Raw genomic sequence first — 17,953 nt, 5'->3', positions numbered from 1 at the left:
GGCAGAATATGATTATTTCCTGTTGGATTTTTCTTGCAGCCCAACACCAAGAATCCAACAGGAATTAATCTTATTCCATCCTGATGAAGTGCCCACACATGGCTGGGCAGCATTCATCTGTATAATAATTATAAAGAATGTTCTTCTATAATTGTCTTTGAATTTTAACTCAACATCTTAAAGCTGGTGTGTGGTGCAAAAATAAATGTGATCTACTATTAAAGTCAGTTATCCTCCATCCTCATGTTATATTTTCCTTATATAATAAAACATAAATATGCTGCAGCCTCATAGAGGAGATGATAATGGCCTGAGATATCAAGTGATATGAGATTCCTGAAAAAACCTAGCCACCTCAGCAAAACTGAGTTCTGGAAGCAGTAAGGATGTTGAACTTCACACGCATTATGACAATGAACTAAGATGTCTGGTGATAGGAAGTTCTTCAGAAGACCTGCCCACTTTAGCAAAACTGAGTTCTGGAAGTGCTGTGTATTATATGCTCTCTACCCAAACATTACATTAATTCACCCCTTCCCCAATAAACCAAACTACATTTAATCATGTACTATGCTTATCTTCCTCCCCACCACTGCTCCTGCAGTGGTGGGGAGAAAGATAACACCATCTAATCATTTCTCTCTCCAGTTCTCCTCCTGCCAACAGTGTCATTGCTATCCTGTTGCTACTCTATATATCCATGTGCACCACTCACTGCATTCCCCTTCTACTCTCCTCTCCAACCCCTCTTATTTTGTTCTTTTGCATTCTTGTGAATTCCCTTCTCACTCTCTCTGTCCAATCCTCTGTACCACTCCAATTAAATTCATTTCCTTGTACCTTGAGGGTACGTCCTGGCACTCTTCACCATCATCTGCTCTCTCCTTGACAGGGGTAACTATGTACCTCCTCTACAGCAAGACACTTGTTTCTGTCCCCTTATCATAGTTTAACCTCTCATCACCTGGCACAAGGCCACCAACCCCCAATACCACTCATCCCATTCAGCTAAGAGATCTTTATATTGCAAGTTACTTGGTGACCTCATTGGTGCCAGTGCTACATAAAATGCACCTAGTGTGCTCTATGACATATTTCGCATTAGGAAGGGCATCCAGCTGTAGAAATCGTGTAAAAACTTGATAGTAGAGCCAAAAGAAGTCCTCTGGCTTGCCAGCCCATTCAAACCATCCAACCTACGCCAGCATGGAAAGCGAGCATTAAATATTAATGATAATGATGGTATATACTAATATATATCTTGACCATAAGAAAATCAAACAAATATTTCCAAAAAGCATATTCTAGGAACCATTTCTCTATTTATGATCCACCTGTGAATGAAATAATAAAATAATAGGAAGAAAACAAGCCCTACGGTTAGCAGGTTACAGAAATTGGGAATGGAATGTAATTCGAACAATGTGTGAAAAACATACAGAAGTGGGAAAAGCAGCCAATACATTTGTGAATATTAATGCTTGTGTTATAAAATGATATTCTTAGTGAATAAATCTTCCTTGGTGTTTTGATAATCAAGAGAAGTTAGCCAAGCATTTATTGTATTAAGTTTAAATATATCCTTTAACTACCTATAAAAGCTACATGAATTAACTGTTTGTGTAAAATATACTCTGAATAACTTCAACTTCAAAGGTATCCTGTATCAAAGAGTATGGTTTTGAATAACAACTGGAAATGATTCACTGTTGGATCAATGAAATTCGTGGAAGTTGTAATATGTATGTACCTTCTGGAAGTCTTGAAATGTTGGAGAGGAATGGACTGAGTAGATATACAATTAAACAACCAGATCAAATTTTTTGAGTTCAAATCACAATAGTGTTTTGTGTAATTAAACAAAGTAATTACTTATGTGCATTTGATTTAATTAGCTGTTAAGTATACGTAATGAACTTTTGGGGGCTGTTGACTGTGATGGCCTGGCATATAATGAATATGGAACATTTATAACCTGTTTGTTTCACTTCCATAACCTGGAACATAGGATTAGCATCTAGATGAGCCTTAGCACTTGATATAAGACATGTCTTTTACAGTGTAAATTGAAAGTAATCTCTAAGGAAAACTGAAAGCAGACTAAGCAAATGATGTGCAAAATTAGCAGTAAACAAGGCTATAAGATAAGTGTAACTTCTATATTAATGGACGATTATATGCATCCATGTTTCTTCTTAAATAAATGGATATTGATTCTACCAAAAAATACACCAATATAGAGTTTATTACAATTTTAATTTACTGTTTGCATATTTAATATCAAGATACATTGCTTCTTTTTACTACTTAGAAACTTTTTAGAGGCAATATAATACTTGAAGATCCTATATATTATATGAAGTGGAATGAGAAATTGTGACATTCATTGCCTTTTTCAAAGAAAAGCATGAGAGAAGGAAAATGGCTGCAAGTAGTAACTAACACTCCACTTCAACCTTGGCTTGTTGGAAAATTACCATCTACTTTTTAGCACTAGCTACATATATCAAAATATATTATCAACAATTTATTTGATAAGTATGTTCTTGCTTGGTTATTATACACACAACCAATGTAATATTTATTGCATATTATTGGATACAATTTTAGAAAGGTTTTATTTTGTCGTAGTAATATTGAAAGTGTTTGTGGGATATAAAACCTATCAGTGTTCTAGCAAGAAAATAGATACATTTTCTCAATTTTTTCATGCACACATGTTCTTTGATCATTATTGAAAATTCTCAACTAAAGCTTATTGCAATATTTTCAAAGAATGATTTTCTTGTTTTATTTCTCATATATTTTATTTAATAACAAATTTCATCTTGATGCATGTTTCTCAAATATTAAGAGAGAATTTTAAAATGAAACAAAAACATTCTAGAGATATTTCTTAATATGTTAACAAATTGTTAGTCATATCCATTGCCAATCTCTCTCTCTCTTTTCTCTCTGTACATATGTTGTATGTGTATGTGTATACATACATACATACACGCACACACACACACACACACATACACACACACACATGTATATATATATATATATATATATATATATATATATATATATATATATATATACATACATGCATATATATACATGTATATATATATACATATATACATATATATATATACATATATATATATATATATATATATATCAGATTGGAGCCTGGTGTAGCCATCTGGTTTCACCAGTCCTCAGTCAAATCATTCAACCCATGCTAGCATGGAAAGCGGACGTTAAATGAGTACAACGATATATATGTGCTGTGCGTGAGAAGAGCCGGCAAGCCAAGTGAGATTGTTGCCAGTGCCCCTGGACTGGCTCTTGTGCGGGTGGCACATAAGATGCACCATTTTGAGTGTGACCATTGCCAGTGCCGCCTGACTGGCCTTCGTAGGGTTTTCGAGCGAGATCGTTGCCAGTGCCCCTGGACTGGCTTTTGTGCGGGTGGCACATAAAAGACACCATTTCGAGCGTGGCCGTTGCCAGTACCGCCTGACTGGCCTTCGTGCGGCTGACATGTAAAAGCACCCACTACACTCTCTGAGTGGTTGGCGTTAGGAAGGGCATCCAGCTGTAGAAACTCTGCCAAATTAGATTGGAGCCTGGTGTTGCCATCCGCTTTCACCAGTCCTCAGTCAAATCGTCCAACCCATGCTAGCGTGGAAGGCAGACGTTAAACGATGATGATGATGATGATGATGATATATATATATATATATATATATATATATATATATATATATAGGATATATACATATATTTAATTCAGTATATCTATTTATAGCTCTCTCCATATATATATTATGAGTGTGTGTGTGTGTGTGTGTGTGTGTGTGTGTGTGTGTGTGTGTATAAGTGTGTGAAAAGACTCGTCAAGCCAAGTGAAATTGTAGTCATGGCCAGCGCTGGTGTCATGTAACCGACTCCTGTGACAGCAGCGCATAAAAAGCACCTTTCGAGTGTTGGGCCTCACAGAGGCAATGACAAAGGACCAAGACCTTTAGCAATATGCCATACTTGAGAAGAAGTCGTGGCAGATACTAATGTCATGCAACTGGCACCCATGCCAGTGGCATGTAAAAGCACCCATTACACTCTCAAACTGGTTGGTGTTAGGAAGGGTATCCAGCCATAAACCATGCCAAATCAGACTGTAATCTGGTACAACTCCTCAGCTTACTAGCCCTGGTCAAACCGTCAGATCCATGCCAACATGGACAACAGACATTAAATGATAATGATGATGTTGATGACATATATCATCATTATCATTTAATGTCCGCTTTCTATCTATCTATCTATCTATCTATCTATCTATCTATCTATCTGTCGATCTATCTATCTATCTATCTATCTATCTATCTATCTAATCAAAATTAGCAACAAGGATATACAGAGGTAATGCAGTACGATCGTTTTATGTAACTCCATTTAATTGAACAATGCAATCGTTACATCAATTTAAAATGCAGAGCAATCCTCAACTGCACAAAGACATAGAATCTAATTGAATTAGAACAGATGGACACATTAGTATAATTATACCTAAAATCTCCAAGAAGTTAAGGAGATAGACAAAGAACATGTCGTCTCAACTTCAGCATAGAAGTTACTAAATTATCAAGAAGGCTCTGCCTGTCACTGATTTTTTTTGTTTTTATGGGTTTAGTTTTTAATTTATAGACTAGTTTATCAAATCCTTTATATCTAAGGCTGAGAGAATAAAAGGTAGTATCTGTTAGGGGTAGTGCTGAGGGAGCAGACAGAAATCATAGTTGGTATAGTCATAAAAATCAAGATTTATTAGAAGCAATATCATGAGGTTTGGTAAAGGAAAACTTAAAACAAGATGTTAGCTGACAATCAAGGGGGTTGCCCACTAGCAGACGGATTAAAAAATACTGGCAGTACTAAAAGCATTTGGTTACCAATGTTCAGTAATTAGACATCGGTAAATGGAAGTAGAATACAGATTCTACAAATCAACCCCATGACTTATTTCTTAAGCATAGTACTTAGTCTATCAGCCAGTTTTGCTAAATTACAGGATGTAAACACTCCAACACGTGTTGTCAAACAGTGATGTGGGGGTAGGAACACAGACACACACGTGCACACACACACATACACACACACATACACGATGGGCTTCTTTGAGTTTCTGTCTACCAAATCTACTCACAAGACTTTGGTCAACCCAAGGCTACAGTTGAAGATACTTGCCCTAGATGCCATACAGTGGGACTGAACCTAGAACCATGTGATTGGGAAGTATGCTTCTGACCACACAGTCACACCTGTGCTTATTTAATGTTTATATTTCTGGTGAGAAACTGCAAAAGTAATTCTTAACCCAGAATAAACAATTCTAATTTACATCTTGTACTCAAGGGAAACTCTTGAGCATGATCCATGCTCTATTGCTTTAGTGGGCAAGAAAAAAATTTAGTGAATGGATAGCTTGAGAGATAAATTCAGTCTCTGTAGACAAACTCTAAACACATTGACAAGTGTCCAATAAGGAACTGTCTTCAACCACTGATTTTTCATTCTAGATTTTAAGTAACTGAAGATTAAAAGTCACTGATAATATCTAAATAAGGAAATGGCAAGTATAAAAATTTCTTCTTCACGAAGATGGCCTTTATCTTATTGTTATATAACTGTACCCAACAGAAATAAGAAGATGTTGTAAATAAACGCTTGATGTCTTATAAGAGAGTGTTTTTAAGCTTAGTAGAATGATAAATAGGGGATCAGTAGAGTTGTTAGAGCTTTGGAAAAAAATGTATATTTTGCCTCTTTGCATTTGGAGTTTAAAACCAGCCATAGTCTACTTTGCCTACCATCTTTCAAACATTTATAAAATAGAGTACCAAGTGAGTATTGGAGTTCAAACAATTATTACAACAATACCTTATAAGAAATTTTTTCATATCATACTAGAAATTATTATTAAAGCATGTCTTAATTCTGAATGTGGAGGCACGTGGCTTAGTGGTTAAAGTGTCAGCATCATGATTGTAAGATTGTGGTTTCGATTCCTGGACAGGGTGGCACGTTGTGTTCTTGAGCAAAACACTTCATTTTCACATTGCCCCAGTCCACTCAGCTGGCAAAAATGAGTAACGCTGTGATGGACTGGCGTCCCATCCAGCTGGGGAACACATACACCATTGAAACCAGGAAACCGGGCCCATGGGCCTGGCTAAGCTTTAAAAGGGCACGTTTAATTTTTTTTAATTCTGAATAAAACTTCCCTTGTGTTTGATTTTCTAGTGTGTCTAGTGTTTGCTAGCAAAGATTAAATATAGTCCAGCATGTACCAGATAAACAGCACTCATGGTGCCACGTAAAAAGTATTGGTGCTAGTTACACATGAAAAGCACTGGTGATGATTCCACATAAAAAAAAAATAGTGATGGTGTCACATAAAAAGCACTGGGGATGTGCCTTATAAAAAGCTGTAGAAACCAAGCCAAAACAGACAATGGAATTTGGTGTGGCTCCAGGCCTTGCCAGCTCCTGTCAAAATATCCAGTCCATGCTAGCGTAAAAAGCAGACATTAGATGATGATGATGATGATGATGATGATGATGATGATGATGATGAGGATGATGATGATGATGATGATGATGATGGTGATGATGATGATGATGATGATGATGATGAGGATGATGATGATGATGATGATGATGATGATGGTGATGATGATGGTGATGATGATGATGATGATGATGATGATGATGGTGATGATGATGATGATGATGAGGAGGATGATGATGATGATGATGATGATGATGATGAGGATGATGATGATGATGATGATGATGATGGTGATGATGATGATGATGATGATGGTGATGATGATGATGATGATGGTGATGATGATGATGATGATGATAAGGAGGAGGAGGAGGAGGAGGAGGAGGAGGAGGAGGAGGGAATACATTTAGGTTTCAAACTAGATGCTATTCTCTATTTTTTTTTTTGTTGGTAAACAATAGCTAGTTTAGTTACAGATCTACATAGAATCTATTGCTGATTCACTGGGACAAGGAAAATATTATAAATGATTTTCTTCAAAGAACACTGGTTTTCTGTATTGGTATTTATTATCATTATTTTCACTTTATGGAAAACACAATCACACTCACATACATATCTACACACACACACACACACACACACACACACACACACATACAAACACATGTGCACATGCACACATACATGCTCACACATGCGATCTCCGTGCCGGTGGCACGTAAAAAGCAACCAGTACACTCTCGGAGTGGTTGGCGTTAGGAAAGACATCCAGCTGTAGAAACACTGCCAGATCAGACTGGAACCTGGTGCAGCATCATGGCTTCTCAGACCCCAGTCGGACCGTCCAACCCATGCCTGCATGGGAAACAGACGTTAAACGATGATGATGATGATGATGGTATATATATATATATATATATAATAATATTAGGGACAAAATCCAAAATTACAGGTAAAAAACTCAATTAAAATCAATTTATAAAAAATTAAAATTAAATTGAGCCTTATAGATAAAGTATATATAAAATATATAGTTTTAGGGAAAATAACCAATTTTCAAGAACTCATCGATGAAAATCCACTATCACATATAGAAAAATTAATAATTAAAAGCACAATAAATGAGTATAATATAAAGTAAAGTAAATATCATAAGATAAATATAATAAAAAGATTACACGTGTTTCATAACCAATTTCCAAATAGAAAAGAAATTTAAATCGATTAAAATCAATTGAAATTATCGAAAATAAGTTCTATTCAAAAATATAGCTACTCGTCAGATCGTAAGTAGAACAATAATTAGATATATATCAACCAACAATAAGTACCAAATGAATTAATATGAAATACTTATTATATAAAGATAGAAAAATTATTTTAAAAATATCATATCAAAATAATAACCATTCAATAATCATCCCTTCATCCATTATAATAACATGTATATTATATACAAAAAACATCTTACATAAATTATCATTGTTTTAAATTATCATTGTTTTAAATACAAGTTGAACGAAGTTTAAGTTTAAAATAATAATGAAGATAAAATTAGTACATATTTAACCGGTGTAATAGTTAAAGCTATACTATTTAAAGCTAAAGACGTTTATTTAATTATAATTAAAGATCAATTGAATAATAGAAAAATACAAGATTATTTATTTCTACAAACGTAATAATAGAAAATATGAATGAAAAAATTATGAATGGAAAAATTATGAATGAAAAAATTAGGAAAGAAAAAATTATTAAGAATAAAAGGTTAAACTTTATATATATATATACAAAGTTTTGATTTAAAAAAAAAACTATAACGATATTATAAACTATAAAGATTAATAATTAATCAAATAATATTAATCAAAAATAATCGAAAATATATCAACACTATTCAAATCGAAGTTCTAATATTATGTTGAAATGAAACTATAACTTCTAAATAATTTAGTGTTAAATAAGTTATCTATTAAAAATAATCTATAAAGAACCAAATGAATAGTATAAAAACAAGAATACATATTATTTTCAAATAATTAATTTTTCTATATGTGATAGTGGATTTTCATCGATGAGTTCTTGAAAATTGGTTATTTTCCCTAAAACTATATATATATATATATATATATATATATATATATATATATGTATGTATATGTATATATATATATATATGTGTGTGTGTATTCTTTTATTCTTTTATTTGTTTCAGTCATTTTATTGTGGCCACACTGGAGCACCGCCTTTGCAAGCTTAGTACTTATTTTATCAGTCTCTTTTGTCAAACCACTAATTTATGGGGACATAAGCACACCAGCATCGGTTGTCAAATGATGGTGGGGGACAAACAAGCACACAAACATATATACGCCCACACACATATATATACGATGGGCTTCTTTCAATTTCTGTCTTTGGTAGAAGACATTTCCCCAAGATGCCATGCAGTGGGACTGAACCCAGAACCATGTGGTTGGTAAGCAAGCTACTTACCACATGCATGCATGCATATATATATATATATATATATATATATATATATATATATATATATGATAACTGTATCAAATTATATCATAATAATATGTATTCTCCAATTTGAAGCAACAATTTTTAGATACAAATAAATGATGAGCTAGCCTCAGGCAGAATCGAACCCACAAATCAAAGCTTACACACCTCCTTACAAATCCGATTGGCCAGACACTCAACCATCAATTTCAGTCCAATTTAGTTGATATATACTTAAACTGCCGAATACTACATATAATATATATAAACAAACCCAATTCTGCCTGAAGTTTGTTCATCATTTTTTGGTCATATGTTTGTATTTAAAAATTGTTGCTTCAAATCAAAGAATAAATATTATTATGGTATATTATTATACAGTTATTATCATACTATGGGTCTTCCATAGTAGCTTTCTCTTTATAACTTACAAAGCCTTTTGGGTTTGTTTATGAATATTATATGTAGTATTAGACAGTTTAAGTATATATCAACTGAATTTTACTGAAATTGATGGGTAAGAATTTGGCCAATTGGATTTGTAAGGAGTCATGAAAGCATTAATTTGTGGTTTCAATTCTGTCTGAGATTAGTACATCATTTTTTGATAATTTGTTTCTATGTAAAAATTGTCACTTCAAATTGGAGAATAAATATTATTATGATATATTATTATACAGTCATTATTATACTATGAGTCTTCCATAATAGCTTTCTCTCCATAAATTCCAAAACCTTTTGGATTTGTTTATAGATATATGTAGCATATATATCATCATCATCGTTTAACGTCCGCTTTCCATGCTAGCATGGGTTGGACGATTTGACTGAGGACTGGTGAAACCGGATGGCAACACCAGGCTCCAGTCTGATTTGGCAGAGTTTCTACAGCTGGATGCCCTTCCTAACGCCAACCACTCAGAGAGTGTAGTGGGTGCTTTTACGTGTCACCCGCACGAAAACGGCCACGCTCGAAATGGTGTCTTTTATGTGCCACCCGCACAAGCCAGTCCAGGGGCACTGGCAACGATCTCGCTCGAAAATCCTACAGGAGCCAGTCAGGCGGTACTGGCAACGGCCACGCTCAAAATGGTGCATCTCATGTGCCACCCGCACAAGAACCAGTCCAGGGGCACTGGCAACGATCTTACTTGGCTTGCCGGGTCTTCTCACGCACAGCCCATTTCCAAAGGTCTCGGTCCGTAGTCATCGCCTCGGTGAGGCCCAATGTACGAAGGTCTTGCCTCACCACCTCAGCCCAGGTCTTCCTGGGCCTACCTCTTCCACGGGTTCCCTCAACTGTTAGGGTGTGGCACTTTTTCACGCAGCTATCCTCCTCCATTCTCACCACATGTCCATACCAGCGCAATCGTCTCTCTTGCACGCCACAACTGATGCTTCTAATGTTCAGCTTTTCTCTCAAGATACTTACACTCTGACGGGTATTCACATTGACATTACACATCCAACGGAGCATACTGGCTTCATTCCTTGCGAGCTTACGTATGTCCTCAGCAGTTACAGCCCATGTTTCACTGCCATGTAGCATGGTTGTTCGTACGCATGCGTCATACAGTCTGCCTTTTACTCTGAGTGAGAGTCCCTTTGTCGCCAGCAGGGGTAAGAGCTCTCTAAACTTTGCCCAGGCTATTCTTATTCTAGCAGCTACACTTTCAGCGCACCCACCCCCACTACTAACTTGGTCGCCCAGATAGCGGAAGCTATCGACTACCTCTAGTTTTTCACCCTGGAATGAGATAGAAGTTGTTTCCTGTTTGTTTGCAGTCTTTATTGCACCTGAACATCTGCCACAAACAAAAACTAACTTGCTAGTTAACCTGCCTTTGATGTTGCTGCACCTCTTATGTGTCCATAGCTTGCACCGGGTACATCTTATAGAGTTACTACCTACTCCTTTTCTACATACTGAGCAGGGCCATCTACCTGAAGGGGTTTGTGTTTTATCTACCTTCCTACTTATTAGGATTTTGGTTTTAGCTAGGTTGACTCTAAGGCCCTTCAATTCTAGACCTTGCTTCCACACCTGAAACTTCTCCTCTAGTTCTGATAGTGACTCCGCAATTAGGGCAAGGTCATCAGCATAGAGGAGCTCCCAGGGGCAACCTGTCTTGAACTCCTCTGTGATTGCCTGGAGGACTATGGTAAATAATAGGGGGCTGAGGACGGAACCTTGGTGGACCCCTACCTCTACCCGGAATTCATTGCTGTACTCATTTCTGGACCCCTACCTCTACCCGGAATTCATATATATATACGCAAATATTTATAAACACGCATATATAGAGAATCAGAGGATATAATTAAACATTAAGGAGTCTTGCTAAGAACCTTTACTATCCATCATCATCATCATCATCATTTTCCTCACCATCATCATTTTATGTTTGCTTTCTCATGCTTGCATGGGTTAGATATTTATTTTCAAACACGTCTTACCACATTTTTTAATCTCTTCTCATAAGATTTGGTTTTTTGACATCTACCTTCACTTTTTCTCTTTATACCTTGCTTGGTCTTCTCCAGCTGCAGGTTTCTTCCACTTTATTTAATTTATATATCCTTATCCAACTGGTGGCTCTGTTTGAACTGTCTAAATTCTGAGATTAGTCAAACTTGAGATACTACTATATTGTAACACATCTCTCCCTGGTGTAGTCAGGGCATTTAAATACCAGCTAGTTCAGACTCTCCTGGGGCTATCAAAATTTACCAGGAGCAAACCCTTCAAACTGGGTCCAGTGACAAGGAATGAAGCTGTTTCTATGGTATTACATAAAGTGTGTAGAAGTAGCAGTAGGAGTCTTCATAGCACTTGAAGGGATCAGGATATTTTTTTTTTTTTATCTATAATCTATATTTTGTGAGAAGATAAAACCAGGTTTCTGATGAACAAAGAATGGAAGGGAAATTGAAATGCATAGAGCTGAATGTGTTTAAAATGAGGTGTTTTTGGAAAGGATGAATAATATGTGTATTATGTGCATTGCTAGAGATTCTGGTATGGATTATATTCATATTAAAAGCAATATTTCATACGATTACTATTAATTCTATAAATGCATCAGCAACAGCCAATAAGTGTTAGGCATTTTTTAATTGATTTCTTTTGTGAAAACTACAAGCTAAATTTGTACAGAAGGTGCTTAGTCATTTAACCCTTTAAGTGAAGAAGTCTTATGGTGGCAAATTGGTTGAGTCATTAGAATATTATACAGAAGGCCTCGCAGTATTGTTCTAAACCTTTACTTTCTGAGTTCAAGTCCCACAGACTTCAAATTTGTTCTTTCATTCATATGGACTCAATAAAATATATAAATCCTAAGTGGTAAATTAGCACAAGAAAAAGGATTTTGAATCAGATGTCTTGCAGTATTTGATCTGATTCTTTGCCTTCTGAGTTCAAATCCAACCATGGCCCACAAGGGTGGTAGACATTATACTGTCACCCAGTTTAATGTCAACACTGTGTGCCTTTAGCAGAATTCATTCTGTGAAAGCATTCAAACCAAGTTCTACAGTTGAAGAATACATTTCTGTCTAGTTTTCACTAGCCTCAGATTGCCAGAGAAATTGTTTTTTCTACTTAATTACATGATGAAATTAAAATCTGTAATAACTTCTATTATCATACCATTTTTTTAAAAGTTCAAGTCATGGAAATCTATGTCTGAGAATCAAAGGATATAGTTAAATATTAAGAAATGCTACTTAGATCCTTGACTATCCATCTTCATCATTATCATTATCATCATCATCATCATACACATTAACATTCATGCATATGTACATATATATATAGTTATATGCATTTCATAAGTGTATATGTGTGTATGTATATGAACTTTGTAAAGTGGTAGCAATAGGAGTCTTTATAGCACCTGAAGGAATAAAAATGAAATAGATTATTTATTATTTATATACTCATTAATGTAACTAGAGTTAAACTCATTCCAGTATTTTGGTAACTCTTCTTTTTGATAACATCACAAGCAGAGCTCAAGGATCTGAAAGCAAAACAATGACCTACTAAACAAGAAACTATGCAGTACTTGCTCTGTTTTTCTCTCTTTCAACCATCTCTACCAGCTATAATTTGTTTAAGTTAATAACCACTTATATGTATAGCCTTGTTCTAACATAGATAATAAAATACATAGTTTCGAGGAAACTTTAATTAGAACATTTGTTATAATTAAGTTTTCTAGTTGCTTTAATTGAAATTGTTTTTTTCTTTTTCTTACTGATAATGAAATACTACATATACATTGAAGAATTTTATAGTGAACATTTTTCTAAATTGGTCCATCATGTTTTTTCTACTAAAGCTTCACCAAAATTGGCTCCATTTTCTCCATTTTCAAGTCAACAATTTATTTTAGATTGGTTCTGTGGGGAAAAATATAAATTTAAATAGAAAAGATATTGAATGATAAAAAAAGAAAACATAAATGATTTGTGAGTTTTGTTGGTGGCAAGATTATTATAATTGTTTTATCTGTCTAAGAATTTAGTTAATTCTCTATTTCATTTGTGTCTAAATATAGGTCAATGAATCATTGATTGGAATAAAAGAAGTGAAAAAGCTAAGAACATGTCAATCCTATAACACTTTGAATTCATACATACATATATACACACATATATATGTGCATATATATATATATATACATATACATATATTATATGTACATATATATATATATACATATATACATATATATATATATATATGTATATATATCATCATCATCATCATCATCATCGTTTAACGTCCGCTTTCCATGCTAGCATGGGTTGGACGATTTGACTGAGGACTGGTGAAACCGGATGGCAACACCAACACATGGTGCGTAAGATATTTGAGGACAGATTTATGTTTATAAAAAAAAGATATATAATAACAGATAATAACTTTATTTGTCAAAAAATGTTATGTGGACAAAAATAAAACTTTCTTTTTCTATAATGTTATTCAATACAGCCACCTTTTCAACAGCTACTTCTGTATGAGATCTAAATTACCTACATACTCGAATCAAGTGGTCCTGGTTCATTTTGGACACTACTCTGACTATGGCAGCTTTCAAAGTGTTATGTGATCATGAAAATTTTTGGCCATCTATTCCTGTGTTACTAGAGCCATGTGTGATAGTGCAGAGACTTACTGAAACACATATGGCCCTCCATTGCATACACAGTCTATCCAGGGCTTAGCAATTATTTCCAGGACCTCAATGTAGGTGGCAAAGTTAACTCTAAGGCCTTGTGGAAATAAGTAAGGAGGCATCATATGTCCTTCATTGCTGACAAACCCTAAAACCATGACAATTGCAAGAAATTTTGTATGCATAACACTTGGAACTTCAGAAGGGTCTGCACATAACCATCTGTCATTTCTTCTGTTAACTTTTTGATCTTGGTCGAAATTTTTCTTGTTTGAGAAAAACCAAATCAAATCTTATTCTGCTGGATTTTTCAGTTTGTTTAAGAGCATTTTTTTAGATGTGATGTAGTGATTTTCTTTTACTTTTTCTGACAATTTGACCTTTCCTCATCATATATGACTTGTATCTGATGTCTTCGTGGACATTTATGACTGTTCCTTCTGACACATGGAGATCTTTTGCAACTGATCTCATGGACTTTCTGGGATTGTAATCTATTCAACTTGCTGGATAAATTCAGGTGTTCTGATGATTTCAGAGTGTTTAGAATACTTTTTATGCTTTGATACTGGTGATACGTTTCCATCTTCAGTCTCTAGCTCCTTGCAAACTTTGTAGACGAAAGATCTGGCAACTTTTAAAAATTGAGACATTTCTAAACCGCTTTATCCAGCCTTTATAAGCACAATAACAGCATGTTGCTTCATTTCTTGAGTAAGCTGAAACAAAGATTATACAGAGTTAGCAAAACCTGCAGCAATGACCCAAAACCGGTATGTCCTCAAATACCTTACGCACCCTGTATGTAGGTATGTATGTATATATATATATATATATATATATATATATATATATATATATATATATATATATACATATATACACACACACACACATATATATATATATACATATATATTAAAACAAAAAGTTAAATTCTGGTCATAGATTTACCAAAAGTTTCATATCCACAAAAGCCACAGCTTTGTGAACAACTCATCAGACTCTATATATGTTGTGTAGAGTCTGACAAGCTGTCCACAAGGCTGTGGCTTTTGTGGATACGAAACCTTTGGCAACTCTATGACCAGAATTTAACTGTTTGTTTTAATAATTACTGCTCTATTCGTTAGAGTGTGCATTTTGTCTGATATATGTTTTATTGACTAACTATACACACACACACGTATGTATGTATGAGTATGTGTTTATATATTTATATATATGTTATGTGTATGTGCGTAATATATGCATATATACACATGCATAAACATATATTCATCAGCATATATGTACATATATAATATATGTATATACATATAACATACATGTATCTCGTCATTGTTCTTGTCATTGTCGTCTTCATCATCATCATCATCATTTTACATCTTCCTATGCTGGCATTGGTTAGGTGGGTCATCATTGTCAAATCAGTCCTTATTGGAAGTTTCTGATCTCATCAACTATTACTTATTCATGTCATTGGACTAGGGTTCAGCTGCTTTTCTGGTGGCAACAACAGTAGAGAGATTGTCTAACATGCTGTCACATACAAACGGCTACTTATGCACATGCAGGCAAACAAATACACACATATATATATATATTCAGATACTTATAAACATATAAAGGCTGAAACATCCACACAGTGTGGCTAGGTTCATGTGTGGGTATGTGATAAGAAGTTTACTTCCAAACCACATTGTTCTTGGTTCAGTCCTAGACACTTATATATAAATATATATATATACATATATATATATATATATATATATATATGTGTGTGTGTGTGTGTGTGTGTGTGTGTGTGTGTGTGTGTGTGTGTGTGTGTATGACACTTATGTATATGCATGACACTTATATATATGTATGAAATTTATATATACGTATGTGTATGTGTGTAACATATGTATATATACACATGCATAAACATATATTCATAAACATATATGTATATATGTATATATACATATGTATATATATATAACATACATGTATCTCGTCATTATCATTGTCATCATTGTCGTCTTTATCATCATCATCGTCGTCGTCGTCATCATCATCCTCATCATTTTAGAGGACAAGTGTTTTCTATTTTAGCTTTAGGCTGAGCAAAACCCTGGAAGTGGATTTGGTAGGCAGAAAATGATAGAAGCCTATCGTATGTGTATGTTTGCTTGTGTGTGCATATGTGTGTATACGTGTGTATGTGTGTATGTTTGTGTGTACGTGTGTGTGTGTATGTATGTGCATGTATGTATGTCTGTGTGTGTATGTGAGTATGTTGACATAACTTGGTAGTTGAAAACAAGTGTCACCTTAATGCAAGTAATGTCCTTTGTTGCCAATATTCTATGAAAATGTCTGTTTTATTGGGAAATATCATCCTACTTAGAAGCAGGGTTGACTCAGTCAGTTGGTGCTATTTGCTGGTACTTCTCTGCATAAAATATAGAATCGGGGACACAAAATGAACCTGGTTATTAAAAACTCTCTTCAACATACTCTTGTAAACATAGAAAATTAGACATTAAACATCAATGGTAATGTGACTGTGTGTATGTGTGTGTATTTATATATATATGTTTGTGTACCTGTTTGCACATTCTAAATTTAATAAAACTATGCTGAGAAATAAGACTGCATGCAATACATCATTCTGCTTAAGGAATAGAGAAGATAAGACAGATAAAATTCATACGTATCAACACTTGATGTGTGAGGAATGAGAGATAAATAAAAACAATGTGTGAGAGAAGAAATATTGATCTTGTACAAGGTTGATGTAAACTGAGCCAACAAAATGTGTGTGACATTGAGAATCACCAATTTTATAATTCAAAGCAAACTCTTTCCATTTAAGAGACTTATGTATATATGTGAGAGAGTTCAAATGAAATTAAAGCTATGTTTAAAAATATATTAATATCAATACTTTGGACACATTAAACAATTCAACAATACCAATAATATCCATTTTAACACTTTTGTTATCATATCTTTGCAGAAAAATATTCATTTTGCTTCAAATAATTAAGGAAATAAGAAAGAATTTAGTAAAATAATCCATTCATTATTTAGCTGGAACATATATTAACAAGAAATTTTAATGGGATATTTTAGTTTATACATCACTATAAAATGAAAAGTTTGTATCATAGAACCAGGGCAATCTCAGATGAGTTCTTTTCAAAAGAATTTGCCATTTTCTCTTGTATAACCTATTTACAGTAACCTCTTTCAGTAATCCCCTTGCTCTTATTGCTGCCTGTATCACTTTTAAGTATTTCCCTCGGAATTTTTTCCTTCCTTGACTTACATACATTTTCATTACTCCCAGTGGCCAGTCATTTTCACTTTTTTTCAGCACATGATCTAACGAACTCATCCCATTTCTTTTCCAGCATCTATCACTGGCTCTTTTCCCCTTCATTCTCAATAATTTTTTGTTTGGTTTTCTCAGTATTTCTGATAGTCATCTTTATGCACTTTACTTCTATACATCCCTTTCACCAACTCACCATTTCCCCTCTATTCATCCATATACTAAGCTAGGAATATGTAGAGTAATGCCCATGGTAAACCATTCTTAAAGCATCAGACCAGCACCTCTATTACAACCATAAATCATAGTATACTTTGTATCAATTCTTGATGAACTTCAACCATCACATGGGAAATT

This window comes from Octopus bimaculoides, chromosome 1 (genome assembly GCF_046866305.1).
Source record: "Octopus bimaculoides isolate indiv1 chromosome 1, ASM4686630v1, whole genome shotgun sequence".
NCBI lineage: Eukaryota > Metazoa > Mollusca > Cephalopoda > Octopoda > Octopodidae > Octopus > Octopus bimaculoides.
Note: the sequence above shows the minus strand (reverse complement) of the source record.